This window comes from Mytilus galloprovincialis, chromosome 8 (genome assembly GCF_965363235.1).
Source record: "Mytilus galloprovincialis chromosome 8, xbMytGall1.hap1.1, whole genome shotgun sequence".
Lineage (NCBI taxonomy): Eukaryota > Metazoa > Mollusca > Bivalvia > Mytilida > Mytilidae > Mytilus > Mytilus galloprovincialis.
In genome coordinates this window covers 34,477,594-34,491,673 of record NC_134845.1, presented here as the reverse complement: position 1 = coordinate 34,491,673, position 14,080 = coordinate 34,477,594, and the positions used below count along the sequence as shown (strand labels likewise).

The 14,080-nt window shown below is 32.9% G+C and overlaps 1 protein-coding gene across 2 annotated transcripts in view; it reads right to left on the bottom strand.

Moving 5' to 3' along the window:
• Positions 1-11,653, bottom strand: part of LOC143085633 (uncharacterized) — a 41,087-nt gene extending 29,434 nt beyond the window's left edge. The window contains exons 1-2 of one of the 2 annotated variants that reach the window (XR_012981392.1): positions 11,432-11,653; positions 3,695-4,857 (exon numbers count right to left, since the gene is read on the bottom strand). The gene's annotated coding sequence lies outside the window, so the exon portion shown is untranslated. Of the gene's footprint in view, positions 1-3,694; positions 4,858-11,431 lie in introns of those variants that run through there. The other variant, XM_076262103.1, reaches the window with a different exon arrangement.
• Positions 11,654-14,080: the final 2,427 nt, after the last annotated feature.

The window sequence follows — 14,080 nt, the reverse complement described above, 5'->3', positions numbered from 1 at the left end:
TGTATACCTGGAAGCGTCCATTCGACTACAATTTTTATAAATCATTATTCAATGCAATGGTTTAATAAATAAACCAATGGTGTATGTGTATAAAAAAGAAGATGTGGTATGATTGCCAATGAGACAACTATCCACAAAAGACCAAAATGACACAGACATTAACAACTATAGGTCACCGTACAGCCTTCAACAATGAGCAAAGCCTATACCGCATTGTCAGCTATAAAAGACCCCGATAAGACAATGTAAAACAATTCAAACGAGAAAACTAACGGCCTTATTTATGTAAAAAAAAAAAAAAAAATGAACGAAAATAAATATGTAACACATAAACAAACGGCAACCACTGAATTACAGGATCCTGACTTGGGACAGACACATACATAAATAATGTGGCGGGTGTACATGTTTATATGTACGCCTTGTAGGGTTCATATGACCTTCATGTATTTCTAACTGTTTTTTTTTGTGAACGTTGCATTTAAAGGATAGGACTTTTCATCTAAATACTCTGAGCAAAAGGTCATTTATATTTCCTTTATGGTATGATTGCAAGATGTACATAGCCGTCTATCAGAGTTCATCTGAACAAGACCTTATTTCCATAGTTCCTTGGTCTTTATTATTTTTTTGTGGACAGTTTCTTTCTTTAAAAATCATTAGTCAGATGTAGTTTAAGCATTTAATAGTAACCGACGTGTTCAACTTTAGCTTACAGTAATTAATCAAATTCTCTTTTTGAATAAATTATGATTTCTAAAGTACCGTTGAAAGTTCGTCATCAGTCTGGTGCAATAAACAACTATAATGTGTACATTTCTTTCATTAGACCATAAACTCATATATTATTATAATTTATTGTAATAACATGAGCAACACGACGGGTGCCATATGTGGAGCAGGATCTGTTCACCCATCCGGAGTACCTGAGATCACCCTCAGTTTTGTTGGGGTTCGTGTTGCTTAGTCTTTTAGTTTTCTATGTTTTGTCATATGTATTATATGTTTCTGTTTGTCTTTTTTCATTTTTTAGCCATGGCGTTATCAGTTTATTTTCGATCTATGAGTTTGACTGTCCATCGGGTATCTTTTGTCCCTCTATTATTGGCAAATTTAACTTTATCCTATGATCATTATATACATTTTTCAAAAACTATCAGCAATAGGGTCACTATATTTGGTGTAAATAAATATGGTTAGATGTGCATGTTTGTCAGAAAGAGTTTTTTTCACATAACCTTTTCATCTTCTTTTATTGTGTATTGTTCATTAACGTTACATTTTCAATGGTATGTCTATTTCCCATATACTGTAAGAAATAGGTCATATCCTGATGGTTCATTGATAATAAGAAGACATTGTTTTCTTTAGTTTAGTTTCATAATTGTATAAGGAAGAACTAGTATATTCGTGTTTAAATATACACAAAACACTCATAAAGCCCGATGGTTGTTTTTATTTGTACAGGTTTTAATGACTACTTACATATAGTATCTTTAGGAAACGTGACGTTTGTTTGAAAATATTTAAAACTAACAAGAATGTTTCGATAGTACACAGATGCCCCAATCGCTCTATGATTTTCTATGCGCCGTGGACCGTGAAATTGGAGTAAAATCTCTAATTTGGCATCAAACATAAAAAATATCATATCACAAGGAACATGTGTACTAAGTTTCAAGTTGATTGGACTTCAACTTCATCAAAAACTACCTTGACCAAAAATGCTCCTTTTTATTATTTCATTGGGTTGTAAAAGCGTTGAACGTGCGCACATTTTGAGAATGAAGCGCTTTTACGCTTTAAACAAAATGTACTTCGGTCAACGCTTTTACACCCCAACACCCTGTTGAACAAAACACAATCCTTTTCAGAAATGTACATAGTTATAAACGCCATACAAAAAGATTCTTTGATTAATATTGCTGTACTCGTATCCAACTGTTATACTGTTTAAACATAATATAAAATTGTATATATTTTTCATATTGTACTGAAATATTTAATTGCTGTCATCTTGAAATTTTGTATATTGTACTTATATGGAGAGGATTTTCTTAAGTTGTTATAACTTGTATCCAATCCTATTGTATATTTAGACAATAAAATATGTTTAAACTAAACTACACCCCAATGAATTTACGAAAAGAAGCATTCAATTCTTAAATGAGTAGGTACTCTTTGGTACATTTTGTAACAAAACTTTGGTCAATTGTTTAACGGAGAAACCAAGTTACAGTACTGTTTAATATCTCATTTATTCCTGATTAATAACCCTCATATACATACAGATAGGCAAATATTTTTATCAATCATTTATGATCGAAGTTTCCTTATTTCATTGAAAATTCCGTAAGAATGCTTTTCATTCAATTTAACAAGTATTTGTAAAAGCGGAATTAGCAGTTAATATGTAAACTGAAATCTAAACTTTTCTTCGTGCCCTTCTTCTACGACGTGTGTGAGATGCACGTGATCAATGTCTGTTTCATCTGACAGCATGGTCCTCCATGTCCCTTTGAGGTAGTCGTTACAATGAATTACTCCTCCGGGTACATATAGTGTATGACGTACAGGAAGTCGGAAGGCTGTTATGTGGAAATCGCCATTGTCCACGAATTTTGCAAGAATGAAAATTCCCGAATCTTCTGACAAAGGACAATCTAAATGTGAAAAATCATGCTTTTCAATTCCTGCCCCACCATTTGTAGCCGTTACGTACTTTTCCAAGTATCCGTTTTCATACGTGAAATCCTGGATTCCGTTACGGAAGAGCAAAGATATTTTTTCTTGCTGACTATCAGCAAAACTGCAACCATAATACCGTAAAAGTTCTGATGTGGCCTGTTCGGTTGGTACTTGTTTGTCAAATTCAAGTGGAAATATGATCTTTCCTGATTTTCCGGGTATTGTACTGGATAACCATTGTGTGTCTTTTACGACCTTATGCTTTGGTTCCAATGGAGGCAGGTCACTGAAGCAAGCAAGGTCAATCAAACTATAATCTCCTGGAACAATATCTGCTACCATTCCGTGTCCACCAGTCATAACAACAGAACCTGTTTGCCCAGCCCTTCGGAATGTAGCAAATTTATCCCATCGTTGTCTTATATAGGTTGCTAGTTCATCTGCTTCTGTGTCCTTATAGACTTTCTAAAGGCGGTCTTCAAAATCATCCAGAGATGAGTCAGTGCCGCGTTCTATTTCTTCTTCTAATATTGGCACAAGAACCTCTGATCCACTGCCTGAAACCAGCTTTTCAAAATCATTAAACGAAATTTCGTCAGTAGTAATGTTAGCGAAAGACTTCAAAATTTTTGTCATTCTGGCAGACCTGTTTTTTTCCCAAACAAACTCCGTAAATTCCCGGAAGTTTAGTGTACCTGATCCATCACGATCAGCCTCCAAAAATGCTTTTCGCATGGCATTTACGCATTCGGCAGTTTCCATTTCGTTCATGATATGCAAACAAAAGTAGTTTTGAAATTGTTCGAAGGTAATCTGTTCACTTTTATTTGTATCTACAGATTTGAAAACTAGATTGCTTTCTTTTTCTGACATGTTTAATCCAAGGCCCTTTAAGAAGTTTGCAAATTCTAATTTATCCAACAAACCGTTTCCATTCGTGTCAATTTTCATAAACATCGCTTTTATCTTTTCTGCACTCTCTTTTTCCAAGGAAGGGCGCTTTAGTTGTATTTTGTCTTTTGTTTTTTCTGTTGTTAATGGTTTTACTACATTTTTGGATGTGTCATCGAAAACTTGCTTTTTAGACTGCCTCTCGGCCCGGAGCTTTGTTTTATTTAGAGCTGATTCGATATCTTCTACTTGTTTATTTGTTCCATCTTTCCTTTCCCTTGCTGCCATACTTTTCAAATGCCTTTCCTTGAGAAGTTTTTGAACAGGTGTTGTATTATTTCTCAAGCACTGAATTATTTCCTCTAGGTCAGATAACCATGCTCGTTTCTCATTCTCGTCATCGACAGCAATTTCCATTTCTAAAACTGGAACATTTGCGAGCCTAAACCTTCCTTGCAGACTTTTAACTACACCACTGTACCCTATAAGGCTTTCTAGTTTAGTATTCTTAGTAAACGTAAATTCGCCTTTTTGATTGGAATCAGCTTTTGTTGGAACTCTTGTTGAAGCTTTAACATCCGTACCATAGTATCGAAGATACTGAGGTGTTAAAACACACCAACGTTTTACCCAATTTGTCCAATTTGCCTGCTTCTTAGTACGTTTGTATACTTTGCTTTTTTCATCACTTCTACAACCAACCACGTATAGAGATCGTCGATACATGTGTTTATTTGTTGATGTGATGTGTCGGAAAAAGCAAAATCCTCCATAATTGATAACATTTCTTGGAAAGTAAATTTATCTTCTCTAAAGGCATCATCTGAAGACTTCAGATTATGTCCCAGATTAGACAGCACTTTCTCTAAAAGCCAGCTTGCCTCCTCTCTAAAGACCACAGGCGGGTATGTATCTTCCTTCATCAGGCGATTACAAATGCGCCATAGTTTATAAACGTCTTCTGTCTCTAGTTTACTTTTCAGGCCAGACTTCAGGTTATTCCAACTCATTTCTTCCAAATCACTGCAAGTTTTGGAAAAGGCAACCCCATTTTCCCGCAGATGTTTTTTTACGTACTCTTTGAAATCATTGAACTTAACAGTTGCCTCTGAAAACGTGTCGGAATATTTGCGATCAGAAAAGTGGATTGATTCGTATTGAGCGGCATTTGTAAGAAACAATTTCATAGCATCTTTGTTCATGTTTACACTGTTGAGACGATCTAGGGCATATATAGCTTGCCAAACACAGGTTAGCTGTTCCCCTGGCATTTTTGACCTGTAAAACAAGTTTAAAAGAATTTTTTAAACACAAACCAAATGACAACAACTTGTAGAGAGAAAAAAATGAAAACAATACTATATATATTACACGCGTCTGTATCGCTTTTCTTGATTTTCCTTCATCATGAATGCTCAACGTCACATATTTGAAAAGCACTAATGTATAAAACTAAAATAGTTGCAGAGCTTTATGACCAAACAGAACTCCGACAAATGGCCATAAGCATCGAATTTTATCTTTGCCTGAGAGAGTTAGTTTCTAAGTTTTTTTCTGATTTGGATAAAAAAAAAAGAATATTCTGAAAGATTTGTTATCAATAATAATAGTGATGAAGCACTAACTACTTAGTGGATGATACCCTTGGGGACTGAAAGTCCACCACCAGCGGTATCGATTCAGTCATTCAAAAGATAATAAGAAACACTTAAATGTATGCGTCTGAAGCTCTTTTCTGGAATGAGACGCCCAAGGACGCTCGAAGCCGAATGTTTGAAAGCCAAGGCGAATAGACGTTACGAGTCTCGAGTTAAATAAAAGATCGGTCATAATATTTTAATTTTATGAAAATGTATGTCAATTTTGTCGTTTGCTTAGTTTCTAAGTATGTCTGTTTAAAACGTTAGACCAACTTGAAAGACACTATTCAGGAATATTATAATTAAAATCACAAATATACTGAACTCTGAGGAAATTTCAAAATCGGAAATTCCTTAATCAAGTGGAAATAACAAATTATAAAACACATCAAACGAATGGACAACAACTGTCAAATTGCTGACTTGGTACAGGGATTTTCACTCACTGATATGTTTATGTCATTCATTGTCAAATTGCTTTAATTCCATTTCATATGAATGGCAATTATAAATACATTTTTAAAGGAAAGAGTTAAGCTTTATCTTCTCCTAAATTGTTAGCCTCCCGAAAGTTTGAATTATAATAAAAAATAAAATTCAACAACAGTTCAAGTAAATAAACTAATCATAGATAATAGTTTAAAAGTGTGTATCTGCGCCAGACATGGGTCTAGTTTTCTACAATTAAGAGCATTAATGAAAGGCAATTGCCCTCATATTTGTAACTTATTTAGATGAATAGTATATAGTTCAACATGTGCATGTTTATGTGACATATTCTTTTTTTTTAGATGATTTATGTAAACTTTTTATAAAGTTGATTTGGTCAGTATAATAAAACACATAATGACTGGTTGTGCGGGTAATAGCAAGTTTGTTGTCCCTGCGCATACCCACTATTTCTCTCGGCTTCGCCTCGAGCAATAGTTGTTATCTCAGGGGAAACATACTTGCTATTACCCTCAAATCCAGTCCATAGGTGTATACTATTCCACAATTCCATTTTACCGCTATTACTCAGCGCAAACTAGTATAAGTTAATGGAACAGACATAGATAATACCAAATGAAAAGAAATTAAAATCAAGGTGTCTGAAATAATTGTATTGGCAGAATATAAATATGATCACATCATATGATTCTTGATGGAAAATTACTCCCAAGAATAAAGTTTCTATTAATGTTCAGACATACCATGTCCACTTTGCATATTTTCTTTTGATTCTAAAGGTGTTTCATATACATTATATTTTTTAGCAGACTACAATTCGCGTCGTATAATTCAGTAATAAAAAGAAGAGTTTTAAAAATTTAACAGGTATGAAAAGCAATATGTACTAAACAATATCTATATCTTGTATATTTAATCTTTGAGCTTCTTTTGTATCAAAGATTAAAGATAATTCTTGGTATGCGTTGTTGAAACGTATTGAAGTCATACCAAACCGAATGTGTTTCCTTGTAAATATGTATTTTATCTGATACACACGTTAAGTGACACTTTGAAAAATTATACTCCTTTATAAATTATGTAACATTATTTAACGATGTCAAGTTTGATCTAAAATAGCTTATTTTATACTGTTCAAATTCTTTAGTAAATTCATCCGGTAAATTCAATTGTGGAATAATGTACTATAACTTTAGCTGATCTTGCAGATGAAGGATGTTTATATACTTTTTATAATAACTGATATATCATCGGTTACAATATGAAAACAAAACCAGGTTTAGTCATGATTTCTTTTGTATTAACACACATTTGTTACGAATATGTCGGGTTTTGCATATGCAATAATCTCAAAATTGCCCGCGGCAAAAAAGAGGTTATTGGTAATTGTGCCCTGATTCTAAATGACGTGACGTCATTGCATCCTTAACGACACGTTTGTGATAAAATGTTTAAGATTTTACCTTTTATGCTTTTTCTCTTTTCTGCAGAACTTAAATATGTGATAAAAAGATTATAACATGCCTTTTCCATATTGGCCCTGGTATCATCCCTCGACCCAATATGGAGCATGTTATAATCTAAACTTATTATTAGATTACATTCTTACGATAAAGTGACGATTGCAAATTTGTATATAAACTGTTTTTGATACAAAATATAAAAACAAGAACATGTGGTATGATTGCCAATGAGCAACTCTACGCCAGAGACCAAACGACATAGAAGTTAACATATTACCCTAAAGCGGGTTATTTTGGCGGGTGTAAAATTTGGCGATTTTCATTGAATAAGGTATACGAAATATTTTGGCGGTTATTATTTTGGCGGATTTAAAACTTTTAACAATACTTTGCACCGGCCGTTTTAAATTGGCGGAATTTATTTTGACGATTTTTTTTCTATCCGCGAAAATAAGCAAAAATTTGCACCCTACGAAAGTAACCCGCTATACGGTTAGTCTTTCAAACTCCCTTAAGACAAAAAATTGGGCAACGCTCCTTTCTGATTTTTAGAAACAACCTAAAAGGGGCACTAGCTGTCAAATTCATGTTCACCGATTCTAATCAAATTCTCATATTTGATTTATAATAAGTAAAACATTTATCCAAACTATTAAAAGTCCAAATAAAACAATAAACAAGGCACAGGCATGAAAACACGTACCTTCGTTTCGTGTGTATTTGAGTCTAGACGTCATCTAATTATTTATCGAGTTGACTTCCATAGTCATCCGATGACCATATAAGCGATGTAAACATAAATATAGATATAAATACATTAAAAAAACACGTGCTGTTAAATTATTCTAGGTATATTTATTTTCACATTACAGATAAAAAATAAATGTTTATCGTCGTTTTTACCTGTATTAGAATTATTCACTTGCAAGTCAATAATTCATAATCAATGTTTTTTGCTTATTTTCATTACTGATTGAGCCAAAAAAAATATATATTAGTTTTTTTCAAATATCTCGTAGCTAGTGCCCCTTTAACTTGTATACAAGATAAATACGATTTTAGTTTACACTTTCCCAGGCTTTCACGAAATCATAATTATGTAATGTAACATCAGTGCAAAAATCTTATAAAGTGCAAGTGGTAACATTTAAAGTTTACGAGGTATATTTCTTCATGTTATTTCTCGTGTGACTTTTAATATAGTTATTCGCGTATGCTTATTATGTAAAAAGATCTTGAAATACACAACCATACACACGTAAAAAAAAACTCCACCACAAATATCAATTAATATAGCTTAAAATCCGTGTACGCAACTAATGTCTGTTTCATTTTTAAAACTTATTTCAAACTAAGTAAGCACAGTCTAATGATTGTGAAAACATTGTCGATGTCATTGTTATTTACTGGTAGCCTCGATTGATGTTGTACAATGCTGTTTTAATGTATTATGCTTAATTATTTAATAAACATAAAAGATAGTTTATGGTTGTCAAATTCCACATAACGAAACTACGTTAATAGAATAACAGCAGGGTATCATATTACTAGTATATTAATTAGACTACCTGTCATCAAATGTTAGACGATTCTTCACTAACTTAAATGTCCTTTTCTGACTGTTTTGCCACGGGTAAGAGCCTATTGTTAATATAAATTAGTCAAATTCTATGACCTTTTATGGTTGGGAAAGGAGTAGGTCCAGTAAGACCCTTTTTGGCCCCAAAATATAGCAGTTTTACAAAATTGATAAAATGTAAACTTTTAGTTATTTATTGGAAAGTAGAATGCTTCTGCTACATAAATATGGGCTGTTTTTAACAGTACAATGCACACATATCGGGTACTAGCATCATTAAGTCATGCTAAATTACTGAAATCTTCACAGCTTTAGCATTATAGTTGAATGTTTGACGAGTTCCGTCCTAAATGAAAGTGGCCGCATTAATGTTCATTCTTAATATTGAAATTTGTATTTGATGATAATACATATTAACATATACATTGTATAAAGGTTGAGGATGACACGGATGCAGCCACTTTCATTTTTGACAAAAAACATCTGAAAAGCCTTAAAGTGACATTTTTTGGCATATCTGATAGATGTTTCATATCTAAGCTTGAATTAGAGCGTTTTTAATGACTAAATCAGTTTAAATCTTTCACATAAACAAATTGAATCAATTGAAATAGACACTTGATTGTTTAAAAAGTGTCCAAAATCTTTCGTCAGATGAACCTGAAATTTGAGGCTGAAATCGGCCCTTACCGGACCTACTCCTTTAGCCTCAGAGTCGAATTACGCGAATATTGATAACGAGTTTATTTTCTGCATTCTGCAATCGTTTGTATTCCTTTCGAAGGATCGGTTGTATTTTTAATACCATGGGTACCATTACAGGGGTGAAATGCCACTCAGCATGGGCACAAGTCTAATTTCTACTTTCAGGTCTAGGACGAAGACAGCGTTAATTTTCTATTTGAAAAATTCAGAGGTAAAAATACTAAACCACACTCCTAACTGTGTATTGCTACCACGTATATTAAAATGTTTAACGCCCGTATATAAAATTGCAAATGAATGAAATTGTGTATTTCCATAATGGTTGAAATTATAGTTCTTATACGGGAATCTTGTTTACTAAAAAAAGAAGATTGATTTATTGATTTTTGACTGCTTACCGTCTAGTAGTTTTGACATTATCCTTAAATATCTTCAAATGAAACGGTATTTTCTTGGCACTTGAATCTGCTCCTTATTAAGATGGAATGAGAACGACTAATTAAACTTAACTGCTCCATTACTAAAGTCATAAGAACCTCAAATTAAAAAAAGTTAATGCCTGTTTTTTATAACTCAATGAATAGTTTTCATTATAAAACTTTTTTACATATACATTTTTCTGAAGAAAATTCTTTAATTTGTTCATATTTAGAAGGAGTTTACTTTATTTTAATTGCTTCCTTCCAGGAAGCAATTCCCCAACATATTTTTCGTATGCAAAGTGACCTCAGTGTGACCCATCTCGTAAAAATCCGGTGATCGCAATACGCATGAATGTCCTTAAAATAAACTATTATCTGATTGTACATGTTAAACACGGGCTCAATATCCATGCTTTTTGTTGATTGTTGACAAACAGGTGACAATCGTTAAACTTCGGCTTCAAAACACGACCTTAATTGCCTGCTATATTTTCACAACAACACTGACCGATTGAAAAAAAATTGACGATTATACGAAATTTATGCGAAAAAAATGATAAAATCTTGCACAGAAGACTAAGTTTATGATGTTTGTATGCATTAGTTCAAGGATTGGAATAACATTATTTTTCACCGGTCACTCGTTTATTATGACTTTAAACTATTGACTATATTTAATTTGTAAGTAATAAATTTCATGCTCATCAATGATTAAACTACTATAAAAAAAGGCTTACATTGCAGGTATGGGTAAGCTCACCCATCGAAAGAAAAGATGATAACTCAATCCTATTGCATAGATGCAAGATACAGATACATTGACGAATATAATGATTCATGTCCATGCCAAGTAGCAACACACTTATTGCTTCATTTCTATAAAAAAATAACCTTGCATCTGTTTGGTAATTTAAGATGAGGATTAGGTCATTATACGTTACATATTTATAAATGATATTTAAGTTTTAGGCAGAAGATACAAAAAGAATTTTCAAACTTATAAGTCTAAGACAAATGAACACTGCCATTCCAAACAACGAAAAACGACCAAAAGAAAAACAGCTAACACAACTTAGAAAAAATATATAGATATTAGCAAAACGAACTCGACTTAAAGTCAGATCATTAATATACAATAATAAATCAAACATTTACTCGCATTACAGACTTCAAATGACCTTTATATTAGCGATAAAAGATTACCGAACGACCTTTGGTTAACCGCTTTACAAAAATACTAAACGTATACAAGATTGAGAATGAAAATGGAGAATGTGTCAAAGAGACGACAACAGCTCGGCCGTAGAGCAGAAAACAGCCTAAGGCATCCAGTGGGTCTTCAATGCAGCGAGAAACTCCCACAACCGGAGAAGTCCATCAGCTGGCCCCTAAACAAATATGTTACTAGTTCAGTGATAATGGACGTCATACTAAATTCCGAATTATACACAAGAAACTAAAAATATAAAAATCATACAAGACTAACAAAGACTGAACGACATATCTTTCCTAATTAAAAAAAAACCAACCAAACTATATACTGAAATAGGAGGGTTGAAGCGCACTTAGTGCATCATCTCCTATTTCACTTACCTGTATTAACAGTTCTGGTGATTTCCAATAGTTAACTGATGAGAAGAATATGAATATGAATATGAATATGGCTCTTGTCAACTTTATAGGATTCTACACTTCTAATCCAGGAAGACTATTAGAAATAAACTACTCGGTGATTCCCGGCCGGTTATCTTTTAAATTGTATGTTATCGTGTTCTTCTATTTACACATGGTATGCATTTCTTACTAATACTTTTAAATTCGTGGTAAAACATCAGGCTACCAAGGCCGTAGCTAGGCATCTTATTTTAGTGAGGCAAAATAATTGAGCCATTTGAGGGTATGAAATGAATGGTGCAAAATCCTGCATTTTAGGCATTTTTAGAGAATTTGATAATGTTTTGAATTTGGACACTTTTTACATATTTTTTTTTATATTTTAAGACTTTTACTTACACCAAATTTTTAACAACTTTATTTAAATTTATATGTAAGATAATCATCTAAATATCACTGATTTGAGTCTGCTGCCAGAACATAGAACAAACATCGATTCAGTGGAGTTTGCCAAATTTTTCTATGGCCGGTTCAGTCAACTCGTTTCAGAATCATAATTTGATCTGCTGATATCCTTATCGCGATGAACATGGCAAGCCCGCACAATTTCTTGCCACTCATGCATGCTCTTTCCAAGTTTTCAGTCGTTTCAGGGCAGTCAGTGTTTCTAAAGGAAGCACATTATCATCAACACAATGATCAATGTCTTCTTATAATTCCTTCTCCATCAGCAATTTAGTAGCAGCATCGATAGTAACAGTTTTGTTTGCAAAAGGGAATTAAGCTTTACGGTAGACAAACTAGGGATAGAATGAGATAAGATAAATGTATATGATTCTATCTATAGAGTATATATGATATGGGTACAGGGGAATTGGAATGGAGTTTTTGACGTTTACGTGTAGGTCCATAATTTCAAATTATTTCTGGAAATAGTTGGTGGTATTTAAGTTCCAGAATCTATAAATTTAGGGGTTATGGGTATGGGGAGTCCCATTCCGAAACCCCGAATATAAAGAAACGAAATTCCGTAGTCCCGAATAAGTAAAGACAAAATTCTGTGTTAAAGGTTCTACCATTCCTCAATAATATCAAATTGAAATATGGGATATTCTTTCAATTTTGAAGGTTAAAGAAACATGGATAGAAACTAATCCATGCATGTGTCATATTATTTATATTTTATTTATCTGTAAAGAGAAAGATTAAAGTTCGTGAAATGCATACGCAGACAGGACTGCCCCTTGCGATGACTTGATTTGTCAAAAGTTGGTTAAACGGAGAAATGAATACGCAGACAGAACTTCCCCCTTTCGAATACCAGTACTTGATTTGTCAGTCTACTTATCGTTTTTGGATTGTTCTAATGAAGTTATATACAATACTCAGACTCTGTTCACAAAAAACTAGTTTACTAAAATTATTCCTTTCTTTACCTTCAGTGTCGCTTTTCTCTGAGTTCAGTATTTTTGTGATTTTACTTTTTCCTTTTCTGCAAGAGCCTGTTTTTAACCAGAGATCCATGATGATTATCATTACTAGGTTAATGTTATCGAGAAACACCACCCGTTGAGATGCTGAGTTATATCCAAGAAGAATAGTTTAAAATGAATGATGACAAGTTATATAGAAATTAAGGTTGAGACAGAACAACAAATGACTATTATATTGATATATATGTATAAAAAAAATAATCAATGTCGAAATTTTAGTGAGGCAATTGCCTCACTTGCCTCAAGGGTAGCTACGGCCTTGGGCTACCAAATTACACAACTATTCATAACAAGTGTCTAATTGTTTTTTTTTAAGTTTCCGGATATAGTTTTTTCTTTCTTTTATTCATGTATATTTTGTGTGTTATGCTCTTTTTAATAAAGTTGGTTACATTTGTCCTTTTCTTTCACTTATACTAATTGTCTGCACAAATATAACTCGATGAAACGATTAATTTACTTTCATTAGACAAACCACTCCAAAAACGTGATCACTCTGATCTACATCTGAAGATAAATTGATCATGGTTACTATAGTATTTAAATCTGAAACTAACATCTCAGACACAAAATGAAATACAAACCTTTCCGTAAGTTTACACAAACTTCATTATCTCAAAATGTTGGTTTCTAGTATCAGTCACCAATTTAACTACTGTTTTGAAAACTACCATAGCTACCGCCAATGCACATTTGCTACTATTTTAGTCAAAATATATGTAAACCTGTGCAGCATATTGTCAACATTCATTTGCCCTGAATTTCTAAACCTACTGCTTCTCTGCTTTTGGTTAAAGTTTATTGTAATTTTAATTGTGCCAATGGTGAGACCCGATGGACGATTTGGGCATTTTCCAAATCAAGTGCAGTTACTGTGGATTCATCCATATTTGTTTGATACATATATTCGTAGATTTTGTGGGTAGAGGAGAACCACAAATTCAAATATTTAACGAAATGCAAAATTTTCTGAAGATTCAGATAATGTACTTTAGATTTAAAGATGATCTGTTTCATATTAATTTAAACGGAAAAAGTGTCTACTTTGTACTCAAATTTACATATCACCTATAAACAAACCACAGAAATTGACGAATATAATGATTCAGGTCTATGTTAAGTAGCAACACACGTA